This window comes from Triticum dicoccoides, chromosome 4A (assembly GCF_002162155.2).
Source record: "Triticum dicoccoides isolate Atlit2015 ecotype Zavitan chromosome 4A, WEW_v2.0, whole genome shotgun sequence".
Classification (NCBI taxonomy): domain Eukaryota; kingdom Viridiplantae; phylum Streptophyta; class Magnoliopsida; order Poales; family Poaceae; genus Triticum; species Triticum dicoccoides.
The window spans coordinates 733,827,145-733,849,717 of NC_041386.1; the positions used below are offsets into that span (position 1 = coordinate 733,827,145).

Sequence of the window (22,573 nt, forward strand, 5' to 3'; positions counted from 1 at the left end):
ATAAATGAATTGAACCAAAAAATAGTTGTGATTAACTATACTAAAAAAGGAGCATAGATGCTTATTTTTAATGACTTATTACAACTCAGAAATAAAAAGAAAAAAAATAAATATAGCAGAAAAGAAAAAAAACTATATAAAAAGATACTCAGAAATGAATCGAAGCAAAACATAGTTGTGATTAACTGTACTAAAAAAGGAGCATAGATGCTTATTTGTAATGACTTATTACAACTCAGAAATAAAAAGAAAAAAATAAATATAGCAGAAAAGAAAAAAAAACTATATAAAAAGATACTCAGAAATGAATCGAAGCAAAACATAGTTGTGATTAACTGTACTAAAAAAGGAGCATAGATGCTTATTTGTAATGACTTATTAGAACTCAGAAATAAAAAGAAAAGAAAGTAGTTGTGATTAACTTTACTAAAATATGACCGTAGATGCTTATTTTTAATGACTTATTATAATTCAAAAATAAATAGAAGAAAAAATAATTATGATTAACTTTACTAAAAAATGAGCATAGATGCTTATTTTTAATGACTTATTACAACTCAGAAATAAAAAGAAAAAAAATAAATATAGCAGAAAAGAAAAAAACTATATAAAAAGCTACTCAGAAATGAGCATAGATGCGCTTATAGAGGAAATTCAAATTAAATTCATAACAAATTTCAAGAGAAATTCGTATGAATTTAGCCTAAATTCCCTATATAAGGGCATCCATTTTCATTTTCACAGGAGCTCAATAAGGCAGAGAGGGAGGGGCTTATAAACCGGTCTGATACCGCTCCGGTTGGCGAGGTGGGACTAAACTTTGGCCGCAACGAGGACCAACCCTTTAGTCCCGGTTGGCGGAATGGACCGGGACTAATGGTCGTCCTTTGGTCTGGGTTCAGGCCACCAACCGGGACCAATGGTGGTGGGGCAGCAGCGAGGGCCATTGGTCCCGGTTCGTGCCACCAACCGGGACCAATAGGTCCAGCCGAACCGGGACCAATGGCCCACGTGGCCCGGCCGGCCCCTGGGGCTCACGAACCGGGTCCAATGCCCCCATTGGTCCCGGTTCTGGATTGAACCAGGACTAATGGGCTGGACCGCCTGGACCATTGCCGCCTTTTCTACTAGTACACGGCTGTGGTGCGCGGCGAGCGCGTGACAACAACGACCCGCGGCGAGTCCACGGCGGCTGTGACCCGCGTCAGCGTGCCAGGTCGAGTCCGTGACCAACGTCAATGGTGAGAGTTGCAACAACTCCGGCGACGATGACATGCGGAGAGTCCAGACATGGTGGTGGTACGCGACGTCGTGACGACATGAAGGTGTTGCTCGGCGGCGGAGCACGCCGTGCGAGGGCCGCTGAGCAGCGGCCGTGGAGGCCTGCGGTGGCGTTGGGCAGAGGCGTACAAGGCGACAGCCGACGATGATCCATGTCAAAGATTATGGGGGAAATTGTCAGCATTAATCTTGATCATGTTGTTAGATGGAGGCTGGGCGCTGTGGCTGTTGGTAGCGGCCCTTGGAGTCTGTTGTAGGCAGCCGCGTTGTGCGCATGGCCGGTGCTGCATGGAGTTTGATCGTGGGTTAGTTAGTGCCCGGGTGTTATGCGTGCATGCAATGGTTAGTGGCTGTGTGGTAGCCACGTAATGCGTGCGTGCGTGTAGTGTGTGTGCACAACCCTTGGTATAAAAGCCCTTCCATGTATTGGTGTAAACCGCGCCGGTATGAGCCGAGACTAGGAGCCAGAGAAGAGGTAGTCTCTGCAGGGACCGTGGTATGCTCCGGTCGGCTGTGAGAGAGCTCCTCTGGGTAGGCTGCGGTGTGTTGCCGCGCCCGGGTATGTGCCCAGTAAAGTGAGGACGTTCTGTGGCGGAGGCGTTTGTGCGCTGGAAAAATCGTGTGCTCCATCTTTCACCTTCGTGTGTGCGAGTGAAAGAGAGAGAGCTGGTCTAGGCCTCTAGGGCTGCGCCAACACGAGCTGGGAAGCATGAGCGTCGTGGATGTGCACCTTTGGCCTGAGTGGATCGAGGATATGGAGCGGCTCACGTAGCAGAGGTACTTCGATCTTGACAATTTCGGCAGCGCTGCCCATGAATCCCGTCTCAAAGCGGCCGTGCAATGGATCTGTCGGAGCTGGGGTTGCTGAGGAGGCTGCTTTTGATTTCAATAGATACTTCACCACCATCAAGAACACCTGTATAAACTTACGGCTGTATGTCAACATGACAAGGAACAGTCTAGAAGATCTGTCGATGTATTATGCCCAAAAAATATTCTTGTTCAGTACCCGGTACCATCTATTCATTGTCCAAACATCTGGACATGGCTGCAGATAATCATGAAGGTAGGCAGAATCTGATTAAATTGTTATTAGTTGGATGTCCGTGTAGTAGTATCAACAATAATAACTTGAAATATGCTTTTATTTCTTAAATCCATGATATAGTTGATATAGTTTGGAGCTCAAGACAAACTGGGTAGATTTTGATATAACTAGGTTCCAGAAATTGTTTTTTATTTCTCCTGGTATGTTGTCTTACTTTGGAAATTCTGAAATATTGCATTGCTAAGTAACTAAGTTTGTAGGCGGTGAGCCTTAAACGAATAGGTGTGCTCACGTGTCACAAGCAACCAAGCTATCCCATGAGACGTACGACATTCTCCCAGCCCTTCTAAAGAATCCAAAGAAGGTTGAATGCAATTTCTTCACTGAGACGATAAATATTTATGACAATCTTAACTCTACTAGCTCTTGCAGGTTTGGTTCCAGCTCGTGAAGTCCGTACAGTTCTTGGTTACTACAATATTATGTTATCTTCATCTGACTTTTTGTACAGGTTACATGGTATTGTTAAAGTGGCAAGCTAGATAAGCACATTTTATAAGGAAAGATGCTTCTTGTGGAACAAGTTAAACTTAGCAAAGGTAGCTCACTTCTGCCCTATCTCTCGAGAGGTTCGGAAACACAGTTTTGTTCTCTTTGGAATATATTTCTACAATCTTATTTCACATAAATTGCTTTTCATTGCTAAATCATTAAGCTTTATGAGATATTATAAGTGATTCCACTTTTGTGTGGGGCAATTGACAGTGATTTTGCTTATGTCAAATTTTAAGTGATTTCACTTCAGGTTCTGTTCATCCTCTATTGCAAACTACTGGTGGCAGGGGCGCGCCCTGGGCACGCCTCCTCTGCGTGACTGGACGCACTAATCCAGCTAATGCATTCGTAAACGTGTTTTATATAGTCCAAATGAGCATAAGTTGTTCAAAAAAAATACACGAAATATAACTGCAGCAGCAGAGTCTTCAATGATAAAGCAGAGCAGCTAAAGTCTATATTAGCAGAGAGGTGACAGTGTTTCAAGGTGGATGACTGATCACAAACACATACATCGTTGAAATCAAAGTTTAACATGCTCCAAAAGATGAGCGATCTCCAAAAGAGAATCATCGTTTGTCGGATAATCAGAACGCGGGCATATCAAGTCTTAGATTGAAACTAAACACTACATGGATCATCTATTGGCTATATAGTAAGAAAAGTGACATGATTGGTATTTGTAAGAGGACTATACTTCTAATTGTTAAACGGTAAGAACAAAACATGAACATTTAACAAACTTGTCCTCTATACTCATGTCATCAGTGTGAACTGCGAAGTTCCTCGGTATCACCTTGGCTCGTGCATATCACCTTGGCTCCTGCATACTGCAATCATGACAGAAATTACATACTCCCTCCATTTTTGTATACAAAGCCACAAACCCATATTACAGGTACCAAGGTAGAAATTAATGGCTACTTAAACCAATGTTGCAAACTAGTCTTTTCTCCTTGCTTAACGTGTTAATTAATGTGTATTTATGTCTCCAACGCACAACAAGACAACTCTCTCACTCCTCGTTGGTTGATTAATACGGTGCATTCAAAGCAGTCTTCTCACTCCCGCATGCATGCATGAGGTATTAATGTCTTGGGTTGCTAGTACGAGGCAAAGCTCATCAATTTTACATCGATTTGTGTTAGTGGCCTTGTATAGCTGCAAATTGTAATTTCGATAGTGGCCTTGTATACAAAAATGGAGGGAGTACTATAATAAGTAGAGCAAGAAAGAAAGCTTCATATAACAGAATCAGTGTATTCGAGAAAAATATAACAGAATCAGTAGATTGATTACTTACATAGGTTATATTGCATGTGTAAAGTAATAGGCAATGAGAAAAAGTATAGTGAATATCACATGCATATATATAATACTCCTAGAAGATAGTGAAGTTATGAGGTATGGAAGGCATATCTTTACAATCAGAACTTCACCATATATGTACTCTAAGCAAATCAGCTAGCGTGGGATTGTTCTAAATGAATCTGCATGTTAACAAAAGTTGACCACGAAAGTTCAAGCACGCCCCTAGGACTGTCGAGCAGAAATATTTGCAAATGCGAATTTTTATGGAACCTGCCAAAAGATTATACCTAGAAGTATTTGGCTGCTCATGACCCTGCTAGAAATTAGTTTCTTAGAACTAAGCCATACAAATGCCAACATTACCAATTTACCATAATACTACATCACTTGTAAACCTGCTCCAGAATAACACACTGATGTGAATCCGTTGATAATGTCTTTTTTGGTTGTCATCATTATTAATGAACAGAGCCAAACAGAAGATATTACACATTGCCAACCAAAGCATATCATTCACATAGGCCACAAGCTGTGCACAGAAATAGATGATACATAGATGATCTAACGAGCAACAAGTCTGTCATACCGATGGTGAGTAGAGTGGTTTCTTCAGTGGGTATTCCGTCTCGTCGCGATCCGGCTTCTGCCACTGCACGACATGGAGGGACACATGGTTCTCCGTCTTCTCGAAGTTCCATTGCACATGCTCCCTCCCGAATCCCAGGAACAAGTCCATGTTCACGTACAGCCTCCATCCGACTTCTACACACACATACACAGAAAGAAACAATTCGCGTTATAATTTGTTTATCTACAATCAATGGTTGTGACCACAGTTAACAAGAGAGCAGATGTAATCAGTGCAGATAAACAAGATGGTCCAACCTTTTAGCAGATTTAGCAAACACCATACGTGCAAATTCCTGGATTGCAATAACACCATAATTAGGAAAATCTGATAAACAAATGGCATGACTAATTGCACAAAAAATCAGCCAAGTATGATCTCTTCCTTATTATAGGAATCCAAACCATTTATAGAACACATACAACCAATATGACAAATTGCTAGAGTAGACGTACAGTCACGTTATAGTTCAAAGATCCTCAAGATCTAAAAATAGCAAGGGGGTAGCTGGGCGCACCAAGGGTGCGCCGCCTGTGGGGAAGTACGGGCGGTGCTAGGTGGGGTGCGCCCCTTTTACTTTTTTATCTGCACTAAGTATTGTTGGTTGGAAAGAGCCCCTTTCTAGTTAGTTTGTTATGTTCTTGTTAGCACATAAACATGCCATATATCATCAACTATGAACTTAATTACAAATTCATTTGAAGAACTGCACTTATCACTGATGCAAAAGCAAGTAGGATCACAATCTAGAAGTCATGGCCAAAAATTATCAGTTCCAATTGAAGCAAGCTAGAAAAAAAATTGTGTACTCGATGGCTAACTCTCAAACAGCGGCAGCCACCAACGCTTCCAACAAGGGAGACGATGAGGCAACCTGTAAGCACCAGCTAACAACCTTTGGTCATGGCATGCCCCCGCCTTTAATCTGAATACCAGCATGGCTACCAGCGCCGCCTTGTCGAGCCCCAGTCTGCTGGTCCTCTTTCTCGTCGGCCCGGCCGTCGTGCCAGATCCATCAGGCATGGCGCCTAGGTACACCGCGCACTCTTACCCAGACCTTCTTGCCGCCGCCACGCGCCCCCGCCTTGAATCTGAGCTCCGCCTTGTCGAGCCCCCTGCGCCGGTCCTCTTCCTCGTTGGCCCTGGCATAAGATGGTTAACATCACAAAAGGGCATGAATCGTAAAACAAATATTTATATTATAAGTAACACATTTATTCTGCAATTAACTTATAATAAAACTAAAAGGCATATTAACTGATGTAGATACATGATTCTCTTATGAACTGAAACAAGGGTCTATTGTTCGAAAAGAAATCAACAGTCTAAATAAGGGAAGTAATCCATTGAATATTCAGAGGGACTCAGCATACTTATTATAAAGCTGAAGATGTCGAGAGGATAAAACCAAAATACTTGGAAGAGTACTTCAGTTATAGGAAACAAAACATATTAACGCACATTATTTGGGGGAAAAGAGAATTGAAATGACAAAACATGCTATAGGAGGGTAGCGCACACAATAAGAAAAGACATGATAATAGAATCATATACAAGCAGCATGTGTTTGTATTTCTCAATTTGCATGCATGATTGAAAGAAAACTACCAGCTGAAAATAACTTCAATGCCCCTTCCTACTTATCTAGCATACATTGGAGACGAAAATAACAATTTTTTTATTGATGATCAATACTCATGTGACAATCTATTCAAATCCAAAAGCACTTGTTTATGTAAGGACATATCTCAAAATTGGTGAGGTAATTGACATGCCATATAACATGTTTGTCTAAAACAAAACACTCTTGGAAGATGCTAATGACAATACAGAGCACCTACATAGAAAATCTTGACAATACGCGAACGTAAGAATGAATAGATAGCAACAACTGTTGTGTGAATCACATAGATGTTGTCCCCACGGTTGATCACATTGCTCACGCAGTATCCATAGACGAGTTGGATTGACCACTGATTTCAAGGTTAGCAAGCTATAAAGCACAAGAAGTATTTTAAAGAACTATTCATGATATGGAACACGGAAAGAGAAGGTGCTGGTCAGAACTGGAGAATATAATTCTCTTAATACATAGACGAAGTAACAAGGGATTCAATAGAACCTCCATGTGACCAGATTGAACTATATTTTGCCATAATGATGGAACAAACATCACGTGACAAAGTAAATTGGAGTAACTAAAGAGACAAAGAGGAATAGAGAAATAAGAAAACCGAATGTTTATTGTGCCCTGCATAGTTCAATTAACAGAATCAAGATACATCGAGTTCGTTCGGCCGTTTCATCCAAGTGTCAAATTAAATTAGTTCTAAATGTCTCCCACGATTTTGCTAGCCTTGTAGTTTTACATCAAAAATAATGGCAGACAAATGTTTGAAAAAACTATGAAAAAACTCAATCATGTTGGATGAGCTATCAGCATATGTATAGAAAAGTTGGTCAATCCGCTCCATTTCCTTTGAAACCGCTTTAGTGGGAACAGGTGATAATGAAATGCTACTTCAAATAGATCTAAGTAACATGTGGCTCACTATCTATATATAATATCTTTATTTTGCATATTGCATACAATATGACGGAATTTAGCCTGCAAGATTATGCATTTGGTAATTAGTGTACAAGCAAAAAATTATGCTTGTGGAAGAGGCAGAAGAATGAGAAGGCTAGCACATAGCTTGACATAAACCAAGTAACCGAATAACACACACATGCACATTCTTAGGTGTAAATGGTTTAACAAGTAATTCAGAAAGAAAAGGAATCGGTGCATCTCACCACGTGTACTTTGCTGCTGGTGAGGTCAGTACTGTCTCCTTTCCTTTCTCTGTTTTGTTCCTAAATATAATTCTTTGCTTAGTACTCATTCAGATAGTCATATCCTCAAATGAGAAAATCATAGCTCCCACTCCAACCCATATGGAAAAGAAGTAGTGGAAAATAAAACTAAATTGAAGCAAGTAAAGCCTGATAAAAAAGTAAACCGATGTGCACCTCAACTGCACAAGCCAACCACTTCACACACCCAACAGCTCGCAAACGGGAAATAGCAGACGACCTGCATGAATCCTGTCCAAGACAACAAAATTTTAGAGCAGGCTGTGAATCACATGATATGGACTACAAAGAAACAGACAGGCCCGCAGGCATATGTATGAATAGGTGACGAGCAATTATCCAACGGCAAAAAGAAAATGGATCAGTTCCAGGAAGTGCCACAAATTATATAAGCAGCATATATGACAATTTCAGCTCATAGTGGATCAGTTCCAAGATGCAGACCTGTGTAGCGATCCCAGCATAGTCCACTACAGTGACCCAAAGAGCATTATAACCAGACATCCTCCGCCAAGGTATTAGCAACCAGAAGTGCATGGCTTATATGAAGCGCTCCAGTCACATCCGGAGGTGACAGAACCTAAAAATTATACAATTTAGCACATCATTGAAGGAAATCCCTATGGGATCCATTGTCTATAGAAAAACATTATCACAAGATGCAGTTCTTAAATCAGCTAACATTACATATCACCCAATCTTCACGAGTGTGAGTCACTTACTATTACAAAGGCTGGTTTTGTGCTAGCAGGATCTGCCCCAAAATATCCCGAAGACTCCCACGAGGCATACCACCTACATTATGAAAAATAAAAACATGCAGTTCAGAAAGCCATAACTGATGGAACCAATTCTAAGTTCAAGAAGGGAAAGTTGCATCTTACGATTTTTCGACTACACTTGGGCTATACTGCTTGGCCATTTGAGTTGCCAATGATTTCTTCTGCCTATTAGGGGTGTCTGGATCGATGAAATCCTCAGGATTTTCATCCTCATCAGCTTTTTTCCTTTGTTTCTTCACGCTTTTCTTAGGTCCATCCGAAGCAGCTTGAGCCTATAGAAAACCAAATCAGCACAAAACGTTCGCCGTTAAGTAACAAATTCAGTAACAAATGTTTCAACCTGGAGCCTAGCCGCCTCCTTTTGCTATGCCTTAAGCTTTCTCTCTTCCTTCTCTCTTGCCTGCAAGAGAACAACCTGGCCCATAAGTGATCTTTCCCCACGCATTCACATAGAACGAGCAGTTTGATCTAGTATATGATTCACCTAGTTTCTGACATCGGCCAAAAATCAGGAAAGCTGGTTGCCAATTACCAATTCGGGCCAAAGTCACCGAGTTCCAGGAAACATACCTTCTGGTCCTTCTTCAACTTCTGCTCCAGCTCCATCTCGTCAAGTTGCTGCTCCCACCAATAGAGAAAAAGGGAAGAATACAATTTGGATGAGCCACTGATCTGAAAAAAAATTGAAATAGGGTTGAAGCCGAAGAAACTACTCAATGAACCTTATCATCCGGAGCTGGCTTCTCCGGCGTTGGTGCCACCGGCTGCATCAGAGAGGGATGCATCCATCGTATTGGGGGTTCAGGGGCGGGGTGGGGGGGTGGGGCGAAGGATTCATCTTGTTATCCATACTTCGGATCATGCTGGATGGCCGTTCGCGAACACGGAGGGGCGGATTCTCAGCACGTACCTCAAAAGATAACAACACCGCACAAAAAAAGGCGTTCAATAAAAGTAAGAATTTGAGCTATAAGTAGATTTGGAAATCATCCCAAACAAAAATCTGAACCAACACCAAATCTGAACCAGAACTTATTCCGCATGAGCTCTAAATCTGAGAAAATTATGTGATGCATGTCTCGAAAAATTCAGCACAATTATATTTCCCCTGCAATTTATCCATATATAGCTTGCATAGCAAATCACAAAACACAGCCGTATTTGAGAAACAAATTACTGAGTTCCACAGTGGCCTTGTTGGATTTCAACAACAACCTACACAAGCAAGGATGAAAAAATTGCGGACTAACTCAAAGCAGAGAACTGGTACAGTGAGTACCTGCAAGACAGTGATGGAGAAATACGCAGAGGCGACAAGGCTGAGAGGTGGGAGTGGAGGAAGCAGAGCATGACCAACCAGTACATGCCAAGAAGAAGGCCAGGGATGGAGGCAACATAGCGTCTCCTCATCCTCACATCTTGCTTCCGTCCCCTATTTCTAATCCTCTTCTCTCTCATGTTAGGGAACCCAATTAGTCATCAATTCCATGGCTCTAGCTTTAGGGAAGATGAGACAGAGTAGAAGAGAGATGAAGAGATGGGGGTGGAGGTTGTGTACCTGCAGACCATACGGAGATGCCTAGAAGGTGGAGTGCTGCGGCCCGCACACTGAGGGCGAGGAAGACGGCGGCGGCGACGTGAACGGCTCTACCTCCTCCTTCATCCCTGAGGCCCTCCTGATCTTCCTCCTCTGCCCGGTCGCCGCGCACAGAGAGCAGCATGGGCGGGGGGAGAAGGAGCCCGAGGCGAGGAACCGATGAGGTGGGGCTTGAGGGGCGCCCCTGATGGCGTGGATGAGGGAGAGGTGGAGGGAAGCAGCAGGAGCAGAGGGAATTGGCAGGGCGGCGGCGGCAGCAGGGATGTAGACGGGAATGGGCTAGGGTTTTTACCACAAAACGAGCACGGAAAAATGAACAAAAAGAGAAAATAAGCCTAGTCCCTTGTGCCCACATGGACGTCGCGAGAGGGCGCTCCTTACGCGACTGCTAATGGGTTTAATTAATTGGTTGTGGTGCATATATCAAATTGTTGTTTTCACTATAGATATGTTCATCCTTAACAAATGAAATGTTATGTTGTTCCGATTTTATTTGATATTTATTCTGCAACGGTGTAGCCGGGGTCGAATTAAGGGAAAAACAAAGAGGCGTGAAAGATCGCAGATGACCAATGTGAGCGAAGAAAAGCTCATGCGACCAGGATGGTGGAATCATAAGCGCGTTTTGCATGTTGATAGTTCAAAAAGTATGGAAGGATGAAGGGGATGGTGTGATTCCATAATGATAGTTCCATTATCCTGTTGCAACGCACGGGCATTTTTGCTAGTAGTTTTCCTAAAAAAACTACTTAACCCGGCAATTAACACGGCCCCAGGGGGTTTATGTTAAGTAAGCAAGCACAGTATGCACTAGACAAAACACAGCCTGAATGGCTGAATCCAAGCTAGCATTCCGGTCACAAAATAACCAAAACATGACATTGTTCCTAGGATTACATTTTTGGGGGCACATCAGGAGGAGCATTCATTTATTGATCATCAGGATTACAAGCAATTACAGAGAGGCAGATTACAAGAAAAATACAGATCTTAATCCGTATCCACCATGAACTGTCAAAAACAAAGATGCAGCAGACACATCGGCAGTCGTGAGTACAACCACATCCGGAAAAGTTAGACATTCATGCTAAGCTCCTTCCTTGATGTCATAGTATGATCCAGAGTGACTTAATCAGCTGCCCCTTTTACTTCTCCAGCAGGTCTATGGAAGATACATAGTACGATGCATGTGGGAATTATACACTGCTATGAAGCGTGACGCACAACCGAAGGGCGGTTCGGGTGCATCAGCAAGGCCTCGATGAACGCGTTCTCAGCCTCTTTGAACGTGTCCAAGCTATTATTATTGCAGTTCTCCGGGAACACTTGGATCTCCTGGAGGTGTAACAAGTGCTCCATGCCGACTGGTACAGTGCCGCTCCAATGGGAGGCACCGATCCAGAGTGTTCGTAAACTGGGCATAGCACCTGCCTCGAAGCCCTGCAGGTACGCTGTAGTGTCTTTCCTAGAACAGAAATATAGGAACTCCAGATATGGGAATAGCCCCGTGCCTAACATAGCTCTTTCATCAGGGATTTCACATGCTTCGAATTCCAGGTCGACGAGGGAGGGAAGCTCTCCAAGCAGATGAACATCCTGAGTCGATGTCTTTACAACACACAGCTTAAGGAAACGCAGGCAATGGAGACCACACAACCATTTTGGAACTTTCCATAACCGCCAAAAAGGCAATTCAAGATGCTCAATATGTTGAAAAGGATTGGATAATGAGCCCAGCTGCTGGCTATCCTCACACTCGACATGATTATCCTCACACTCAGCATTATCGCCGGCAGAGATGAACAAAGATTCAAGGTTACGGAGCTTTCCAATGGAGCAAGCCAAAGCATCAACTTTTGGCAACTCCAAACTAAGACCTACCGACATATCTAGTTCCCTCAGATTGGTCAGCTCACTGAGACCCATAAAACACTCCAGCGAGCTCTTTTCCATGTTAAGCCCTCGCAGAGTGTGCAGTGATTCCATATTCTTGATACCTTCAGGCAGATCTGTATAATCTGGAAGAATCAGATAGGACAGGCGGGGCAAATTAACTATAACTGACGGGATGCTCTCCATCAGTGAGCAATTTTCTATGTCCAGTGCCTCCAAGTAAACAAGCTCACCAAGTTTAGTAGGGAGCTTTATCTTCGCATGAGAACTTACTGTCAGACACCTCAACTGAAACAATTGGCTAACAGCGGTGAGGTCAACTATCTCCTCCGACCAATAGAGCCCATCCAAAATGATTAGAACCCTGAGGTACTTGAACCACGAAAGAGGGATTATAGAGTTCTTGAACAGTACTGATGGAACTTGTGGCAGCCTAGCAGCAATAGCCGTGTCATATGTTGCTCCACCAACAGCCATGGAGCTCAGGGATAATCGGCGAACCTTGTTTTTGCAGCGATTCAGTAGTCTTGCGATGTCCTCAGAATTGTATGGCACATTTATAAAATTATCTTTTACACACTTGTTTAGGATCAAATCAAGCATCATGTCATGTACTGTGCAAGATAACACCTCTCCATACCTAATTTTGCATGGCTGAATCATGCTTCTATTGACGAGCTCATTGAAGTAACTCCTGCCAACATCGTCCAAATCCGGCTCATGCAAACTACTGACGAAGCCTTCAGCTATCCATTGTTTAACCAGCTGATCCCGTCTTATAATGTGGTCCTCATGATACATACCAAGGTACAAAAAGCATGCCCGGAGATGAAGAGGAAGATGCTTGTAGCTAAGATTTAGTATACTATTCATCTCTTTCAATGCAAGATTTGTGGAAGATTGGGCACCCAGAGATTTCCTTATGCTCTCCCAGTGTTTCCTTGATTTCACTTGCGTAGCTAATAGGCTAGCTATAGTGATAATGGCAAGCGGCAATCCGCCACACTTCTTTAGAATTTCGGCCAAGATGTCTTTAAGATAGGGTGGACAAACAACTTCTGGTCCAAAGACTCTATTGGAGAATAATGTTCTTGAGTCATGTTTATTGAGGGGCTTCATTGTGTAAATGCACTCAGGGTCATCGTGATAGGCTACGCGAGCCACATCTTCCACTCGTGTCGTTACTATTATTCTACTCCCATTTTCATTTTTTGGAAAAGCAAGACTAATAGTATTCCACGCTGATTGATCCCACAAGTCATCAAGTACAATGAGGTACCTATTGAAACGTTTGCACATGTTATATCGTAGCAGAATATGACGGTAAGTTGAAGGCTGAAGCATCAAAAATTAAAATGAATTATTTGAAAGCAAATATATTTTTCATATGGCTAAATTAGCATGCATGATCATATAATATCCAAGCCTGGATAATAACGCCTGGCTGAAGAACGTTCATTATCATTTGGCCAGCTTATGCCCGTAATTTGTACTTTTGTAGAGCCACATAGCATTATTCTCCTATGAGACTTGTATTCGGTCCTGTCTCTCACCCACTACGAGTCCCTTCCAATATACTCCTATGTACCAAAATAGTCCTATATTCTGGTGCAGAGGTAGCAGATCTTAGCAATTTATTACACTGAATGAAAAAGCGGGAAAAACTTTGACCAACTTTTCCAAAATTTGCTTCTGCTCTAATGTTTTCTTTATAAATTTTAATCTTTATCATGCATGAACGTACAGAAAAGAATACAGTGAAACTTCCTACATGCATGGACAAACACTCATAACCAGAACTTGCTAGCTACTTCTAATTTAACACAAGTAGCTGATGCAAGTGACTATCTGAAGTAAGTAATTACCTTTTCTTTGTGAGATACTTCCTTAGCACTTCAATCTTGTCGTCAAACCCATGATTGCGAGAAGACTTCTTTATGCCAAGTTTCGATTTTAGGCGTATGAGAAGCATGCCCATATCAGGCCTCTGTGGAACTGAAAAGAACGCCAAACAATCAAATTGTCCACTGATCTTGTCAAAAACCTGTTTGGCAAGTGTAGTTTTACCAAGACCTCCGAACTCCACAATGGACACAACCTTGAGTTTTTTCCGAGTATCCATCAACCAACTGGCAATCTCCTCCCTGGGAATGTCAACGCCCACAAGGTTGGTTGCCTCCTGGTAGACCGCTGGCAAACGAGGATCGACAGTCACAGAGCCAAAGCTAGGCTTGTAATCATCAATCTTGTAACTCTCACGTCGAGCATTTGCTTTTACCAGAAGAGTCCTAAGATCTCCCATCTGGTTGGCAATTCGTTGAAGTTCACACAACCTCTTCTGAAGTTCAGTAGTCTCCTTGATGAAGCCAGACTCGGCATCCTCATCTTCAAATTGGTGCATGAAGTCACCAATGCAATTTTCCATGTCGTACGAAATCTCCCTGACATCATGCCTCCAAATTTTTACCACTGGAGCGAGCTCATCCATGAGTTCCAGCTACTCAAGGGCAGCGTTTATGCTGCTCAACTCGTTCTTGAGGAAGGAAGTCTGCTTCCTCACCTCTTTACGCTTATTGTACTCATCACCCATTAATGTGGCAATTCTGTCACTGAGGGTGCTCATCACCCCAGTCGCCAAACTCACGGTTGTTTCCTTCCCCTCCCTCTTTAAGCTCACTTTACCATCCTCCTGCCCCACCTCCAGCGCTGATGGTTGCAGTTGGGATGGTGCAGTAGAATCATCCATCAACTTCAGCTCATCCACCAGCCCGCAGAAGCTTGTCTACAATAATGATGAACAAAAGATTAGGATAAAGCACTAAAAATCACTTATTGTACTTGTCACCAATGAACATGGTAAGCTTGCCACTAAGGGTGATCACCCTGGTCACCACACTCACGGATGATGCCTTCCTCTTCTTCTCTTGGCTCACTTTGCCATCCTCCTTCTCCACCTCCCGTGCCGATGGTTGCAGTTGGGATGGTGCAGCAGAATCGTCCATCAACTTCAGGTCATCCGCCATCTTGGAGAAGGTTATCTGCAACAAAAATTAAAATAAGGTTAGGAGTAATAACTAAATAGCGATCATTGTACTCATCCCTCATGTATATGGTAAGCTTGCCACAGAGGCTGCTCATCATCCCAGTCACCACACTTACGGTTGATGCCTTCCTCTTCCTCTCTTGGCTCACTTTGCCACCCTCCTGCCCCACTTCCAGTGCTAATGGTTGCAGTTGGGATGGTGTAGCAAAATCATCCATCAACTTCAGCTCATCCACCCGCTTGGAGGGAAATCTTATCTGGAACAAAATGAAAACTTGATTAGGATGCTAAACAATTTCTGGAGGATCATATACATCTACTATTGAGTGATTGTACCTGCCCTTCTGTTGAGGTAGCTACATCACCTATAACAGACCAGTTTGAAATTTCCGCTTCACTCATTATTCCATGGATGATAAACCCTATAGCAGGCCTGTTCTCTGGGAAACGGTTCCTGCATTTCATCCCCATCTCAGCACATACTTTTACTTGTTCCAGTGTTGTCTGGCTCTTTGATGCCCCAAACATGTCCGTCCAACTTTCAACTACCTGTCAATTTGACAACCGTAGTGCGTTACGTGAAAGGAAACATGCATTTAGAATAGAAAATGAAAACACCCAGCCATTTTGATTTGGGACCGGAGACCAAATTCAAGGATACCCACCACAAACAATTTCGAATTCCTCACTTGATCAATTTTAGTGTTATTAATATTTTGATGCAGAAAATGACTTCAGAAATCAGAACCATCTTCATTATATGTTTTTTTTTGTGTCGAAGATTGCTACAAAGACGACATTCATATCTTGTCATTTGCAAATACTATTGCTAATTAGATACTCTGTTTGAATATGTCCTTTGCAAATACTATTGCTAAATACATTTTTGTTTACCAACATTGTGGTTTCTGCTAAACATGCTTACCTCCTTAACACTGGAGCATTCCTTATGTCCCATAAGTATCTCCATGATTATAACACCCAAACTATATACGTCTGTCTTGAAGGTGATTTCTCCATTATTGAAGAATTCTGGTGCCATATATCCTCTGCATAGAAATTGCATTGTTTGGTTCGGTTAGTGTATAAAATTATATTGAAAAAGTTGGTAGATGAACAATAAGAACATTAAATTCTCAAATAGAATAGATACATTGTCCCAAACTTGTTTTGAGTGATATCCCGACTCTGGCTTTCACTTAAGTGTCGTGATAGACCGAAATCCGCAATTTTGGGAGCCATGTTATCATCCAATAATACATTCTGAGGTTTGAGGTCCCTGTGGATAATACGGTGTTGGTGAAGATAATGTACACCCTCACAGACCCCCTTGATTATTTGATAACGCGTGGCCCAATGAAGTCCGCAAGATGCATCTGTGGAGAGTATAGAGTACAACAAATAGTTAGTACCATATGCAGTCGGATAAGCAGTCCGACGAAAGGAAAAAGGGCCTACTTGATTGTTTGCCCCTTTTGCGAAGTCGATATAATTACAAGTTAAAAGAAATTTGTTGGTAAACCTATTTCTTTGGGGCACTGTTATGCATATGATACTTTTCCATACAATGTTGGTATGATGGATCAACTCACCATTATATCACATAATTTTCCTGATCAGTGAAATTTATAGCTAAGCCTCATAACAAAATCATTCATGAACTTGCGTATGCATAGTAGTTCCGATTTATTGAAAAATTTAGGTTCAAAGATGTCGGTTTGCCAACATATTGCTTGGCAAATTGAGATTGTCGGACTTCTCTGTTGGCCACTCGACTCTGACCAAGCTCGATCCACTGCTCTTTTACACTAGAAGAGAGCACTTAGAGCATCCAAAGTGCGAGCTTTTTGCAGCCTCTAAACACACTATCTGCTCTTGAAGACAACCATCATATATTGCAGCTTGCTGCCTCTAACAAAAGAAAAATCCAAGCCTCACCTTTTAGCTTGGAGGCTACCTCCATCTACTAAAATAATGGAGCTGACCCCACCTGCCATATTATTTTGGCAGAAGAGTGCATATTTTGCATCGGTATAAGAACAGAGCTTAAAACTACTTACCAATTAAAGCAGGAAGAGGGAGAACGATAAATTGCTCTGGATTAAAGTCGGTAGACATGTACGTACTGCTATTTATAAGTCTTGCATGCGTATCTAGGTCGTCAATTTAATTTATATAAAATGAATTGTTTAACATAAAAATTATATCGTTAGAAAATAAAATATCTAAATTTCTAATTATATATTTTTTGTAATGTATGCCTCTTATTAAGTTGGTCAAATTAACGACCTAGATACACATGCAAAACTTGGAAACTCAGACGGGAAAAAAATTGTATGAGCCCGATCTCATAGACCAGGTTGTGAGACCCTATCGGATGAGTGACATGTGGCATCGACAATCTCAGAGCACCCTAATCCCACTTCACGCCTGATCTCAATCCCAACAGCTGATTCCCGATTCCAGAACCCCACGTACGCACGTACATACTTCATCGCTCTAATAGGCACGTGGGACTGGGTTTTCTTTATTTTCCTCGCGTCTATGACGGCCACGTCCAAGGGCCTCGACGGCGGCGGCCAACCGGCACGACGCAGCGGCGAGGACCTCTCTTCCATGACCTCGCCAAGGAAGCTCGTCGCCGGCGGCCTGTCGGACGGCTCGTCCATGGCGGATGCATGCCATGATGTTGGCCCGGCGGACACCACGTTCACGGCGGCCATGCAGCAAGATGCATCTAGCTGCTATGTGATACCGCAGTCCTCCACGGCGGCGAACTCCCGGCCGGTGGTTCCAATGTTAGCTAAGGCGCCACATCCATCTATAACTCTTCCTGTCCCGGTAAGTGATCCATGCGGCCAAGCTGGCTGAGTGATTGCACTAGTCCTGTGCTTGGCAACTATCTGATTGCTTACACTGAAACTCGTGAACTATGAAGCTTATGCAACCCGGAAGCCAAAAAGAACAGATGGTGGGTGTGCGTCAAGACATCGTTATGGCCGGCCCGACAAACTCGTCAACCGCGGCGACGCGTCAAGGCGCGTCCAGCAGCTCCGTCATGCATTCAGTCACGCCGGCGCCAGCGGCGGCGACGGCGATCTGTCGGTCTAGGACTTGTCCTATCACGGTGCGTGTGAGATGCATGGGTACATAAGTATTCAGAATATACATGTGCATAGTTCGGTGCTAGCTTGGTTCATACATTCGATGCTAGCCACTGTTATATATAGCATTAGTTGTAGAACTGAACTTGAAAATATGTAAATTTTAATAATGTTGAATTATGTTGTTCGAACGCCAGGAGGAAAATATGGAATTCTGTAAATCGACAAACAGTGCAATGGGCGAGTCAATCCGTGAGCCTATGACGCCGAGAAATATGTTTACCCATGATATTGGCTTGGAGTTTGTGGGAGTTGATAAAGGAGAAGAAAATTGTGTAAGTAAGGTAAATAATACAATATAAACCTATCTTTTAATATAAAATATGTATGGATTGATTTTAAAATAATTATACTATAATGCTGATGGTGTTGGTGTATTTCATGTGTGTAACAGGATAATCCGAATGCATCTTCAAAGCAGATTGTGCCAAAGAAGGGAATGAGTTTTGATTCTGAAGAAGAGGCATACAAGTTCTATAACGCGTATGCCAAAAGTAAAATGAGGAGACAAGATGTTATGCTGAATTTACCGCAGATGTTGATAAAGCACGGGTATCATTTCGAGCCCCTAAACGGAAAAGAGGCCCAATGGAGAAACGGTCAAAAGATGCACTGGAAGCACCAAAGAAAGGAAAAGATAAGGCTACATCAAAGAAAGGAAAAAGTAAGGCTGCATCAAAGAAAGGTAGGTTTACTGTTTATTTCCCTAGGTTCGAGTAGTTTCTCATCTTATACAAAAATAACATAATGTGCAGGGGGAGACATAAAACATTCTGCAGTGTCACGTACAACCGAATTAACAACACATCCGGTTGGACCTTCAGAATTTTTCGTAAGTATATCAAATGTTTATACTATATAATTCTTATATTTACATGGTGACATAATTTATTATATTCATTCTATTTAAACAGGGGTCATTGGAACTTAGATCAGAGACGGGTATGTTTATTATTTATTTTCCTAGGTCTGAATAGTTTCTATTTTTCCCTGTAATCTCGCATTTTTGTATACAAACACATAAAAAAACACAATGTGCAGGGAGAGGTATAGGACATTTGCCAGTGTCATGTACAAGGGAATTAACAACACATCCAATTGGACCTTCGATATTCCCGGTAAGCATATCAGTAAAAGTTTATACTATATGATTCATATTTGACATGCTGACATAATTTATCCCATTAATTTATTTATAACAGGGGTCATTCGATCATACAACGGAATTAACAACAAATCTGATTGGACATTCAGAATTTCCCGTAAGCATATGAATAATGTTTTATACTATGCGGTTCACATTTTTGACATGGTCAAATAATTTATTTCATTCCTCTTACTGAAACAGGGGTCATCAAATCCGAATGCTTGTTTTCAAAATATAGCTCCATCATTGGCGACATCCATGTCATTTGGTGATTGTTCTGCTTTCTATGCTCCACCACGTATTCCAGGGGAATTTACAAGTTTGTTGCTTCAAGCTGGTGAACAAAACCCAACACTGTCTACCGTTCGGCGATTGGATTTCAACGAAGGTACAAGTACAAGCAGGTTTTAGTGGTGACATCTGTTCTAGTCATCGCATAAACCACAAGAACAGGAGGCAATTGCATTTGCAACGAGCTCATGTGTCCTTTTCATTTTTATTGTCTGGGCTTTTCTTACGGACCTGTAAACAAATATATTAATTTTAGTGGTTGTTCTTTGGACCATCACGCCAACAAAACACATCGAGATGAACATATATTTGTTTCTCATGCTTTGAAAACCATTCTATGCATTTCAATTGTGCCAAATGAGCTCATGTGTCCTTTTCTTTTTCATGTGTGGATTGTACCTTATAAAGATGTAAACAAATATTGTACATCCACACTTAGATCAAAGCATAGGTTCAGCAAGTCATGCTGAAGAGGAGAGCAAACCAAATTTGTGTACTACTTCATTGAAAAAATCATCATGGTAAATGTATTTGTTTCACAAAATCATCATGGAGTTTGGGCAATGAACAATATAATAATTTCATGGGAATCAGTACATGGGATCGATCGGTGGGCACGAACTTGTGATATACAAGCACGTAACGGAATCCAGCTTGATACGTCTCGGCGCTGCTGTGGACAAAACGAGTTGCTACGACCACTCACGGCGTCTTAGTGTGCAGACGTGTCTCTACGGGGAGTCAGTCCGGCCGTCCCCAACGACGCCTTGGCGCACAGCCGCCATGAACGTGCTGTCCGCCGGGCCAACATCGTGGCATGCATCCGCCATGGACGAGCCGTCCGACAGGCCGCCGGCGACGAGCTTCTTCGACGAGGTCGTGGAAGAGAGGTCGTCGCTGCTGCGTCATGCCGGTTGGCCGCCGCCGTCAAGGCCCTTGGGGTTTTGGAACGCAACGACGAAACAAGCAAGTGCACTGGCAAGGAGCAGTTAGACGCGTCTCTACGAGGAGTCGGTCCGGCCGTCCGCAACGACGCCTTGGCGCACGGCCGCCATGAACGTGGTGTCCGCCAGGCCAACATCGTGGCATGCATCCGCCATGGACGAGCCGTCCGACAAGCCGCCGGCGACGAGCTTCTTCGGCGAGGTCATGCAAGAGAGGTCCTCGCTGCTGCGTCGTGCCAGTTGGCCGCCGCCGTCGAGGCCCTTGGGCGGGGCCGCCGTAGACACGAGGAAAATAAAGAAAACCCTAGTCCCACGTACCTATTAGAGCGATGAAGTATGTACGTGCGTACGTGGGGTTCTGGAATCGGGAATCAGCTGTTGGGATTGAGATCAGGCGTGAAGTGGGATTAGGGTACTCTGAGATTGTCGATGCCACATGTCGCACATCCGATAGGGTCTCACAACCTGGTCTACGAGACCCGGTCTCATACAATTTTTTCCACTGAGACGGATGGAGTAGGAGTAGTAGAGATGGAAGGAAAGCTATAAGGCTGGTGTGATTATTACCGGAGAGATAGGGAGCAAGACACCCTTTGGGCAGGTACTCAAAGCAGAGCAGCCTCTGCCGCGTGGCTACCCACTGAAGCTTCCCGTTGCACAGCCTTTTTACATACTTCGTCTCGGAAGAGTACCCGAGAAATCGCACCGTATTCTTGTGTTTGAGCCCCGCAAGACAGTCGATCTCGCTATTGAAAGTCTTGTCCAGGATCTCGTACCTTTCGAAGAGCTGCTTTACCGCGATGGTGCGACGACTTGGAAGCATTCCCTACAGGTCGCACCAATCTTCGTATCAGCTAAATCGCCATTATCAGCTGATTTGGACTTTGATTGTCTCTGTTTAATTCATTTCAGAGTGGAGGGTCTGCCTGTGTTACCTTGTAGACCACCCCGAACCCGCCCCTGCCGATTTCCTGAGCTTCCGAGAAATTCCTTGTGATGGACTTGAGAAGTGAGAAAGGTATATCAACTGGATCCGCACTTTCATCGAGCAACACTTTCTCCAGGGTTGCAAGCTCGCTGTCTTGATCGTTCTCCGTCATCTCGGTCCTGAATCTAAGAAAGTTGTGTGTTAATTCTCCGGAACCATACCATAATTACTGTTGTTTTAGCCGTACGTGCAAATACAGAAGAAGAAAATGGGACCTAGTATTATTCAGTTGCCTGAAAAATTCAGTTGATTTCCTCGGCTCGCCCGTGGTCCCCTGAAAATTCAGTTGATTTCCTCGGCTCAACCTACCCAAGCTGACACCTCCCTCCACCCACTTTCTCCGGCGCGGATAAATCACGGAACCCGCACCGGAACTCGCCTGCCCCCGTGCCCTGACACGGCGGCTTCGACTTCGTCTCCGGGTCAGACCGAAAATCGGCTGAAACCGAAATATCTGTCAGCCAACTGAACAATAGCGACTGCAGGGGGGGAGAAACGACGGACCTTTGTTCTCCATTACTAGTTATTAGCAAACAAAAAAAGCAATGAAGAAAAAGGGATCCACTACTAACTAACCAAAAAGCAGGGGACGAGTCGAGGTGTGTCTCCGGCAGATCTATCTTTTGTGGATTTGCTCTAATCTCGTCGTTGTTCGTCTACGTTCGTGTGTCTTCGGTTTGGAACCTTCCGATCTACGTTATTCTTCATCGGCGGCGGTTGTTGTTATGGGATGCTGGTCCTATGGGGCCTTAGCACGACGACTTCCCGACTGTCTACTACAACAAATTGTGCCCGCCTCCGGCGATGGAGGGGCGATGATGGCGGCGCGCCTTCGGCTCGCTTCGGTGCTTGTAATCGTCGTTAGGTGGTCTACGGATCTGGATGTAATTTTTATTTCTGGTATTCGTTGTACTACCATGATTAAAAATGAATAGAGTGGAAGTTTTTCCGCAAAAAAATAAAACAAGAAGCTTAACAACTGTCTACCCGGGCAAAACAGAGCGCAGGACTTGGGATTCCCCCTAAACCGAATAGAGGAGGATAA

At 43.2% G+C, this 22,573-nt stretch overlaps 1 long non-coding RNA gene and 1 pseudogene across 1 annotated transcript; one reads left to right on the forward strand and one right to left on the reverse strand.

Annotated features, from left to right (window-relative positions):
• Window positions 1–10,040: 10,040 nt before the first annotated feature.
• Window positions 10,041–21,640, reverse strand: LOC119284315 (annotated as a pseudogene).
• On the forward strand, window positions 19,234–19,559 carry LOC119289942. Its single transcript, XR_005141663.1, has 3 exons — window positions 19,234–19,276; window positions 19,361–19,420; window positions 19,507–19,559. It is a non-coding gene; the product is annotated as an uncharacterized LOC119289942 (long non-coding RNA).
• Window positions 21,641–22,573: the final 933 nt, after the last annotated feature.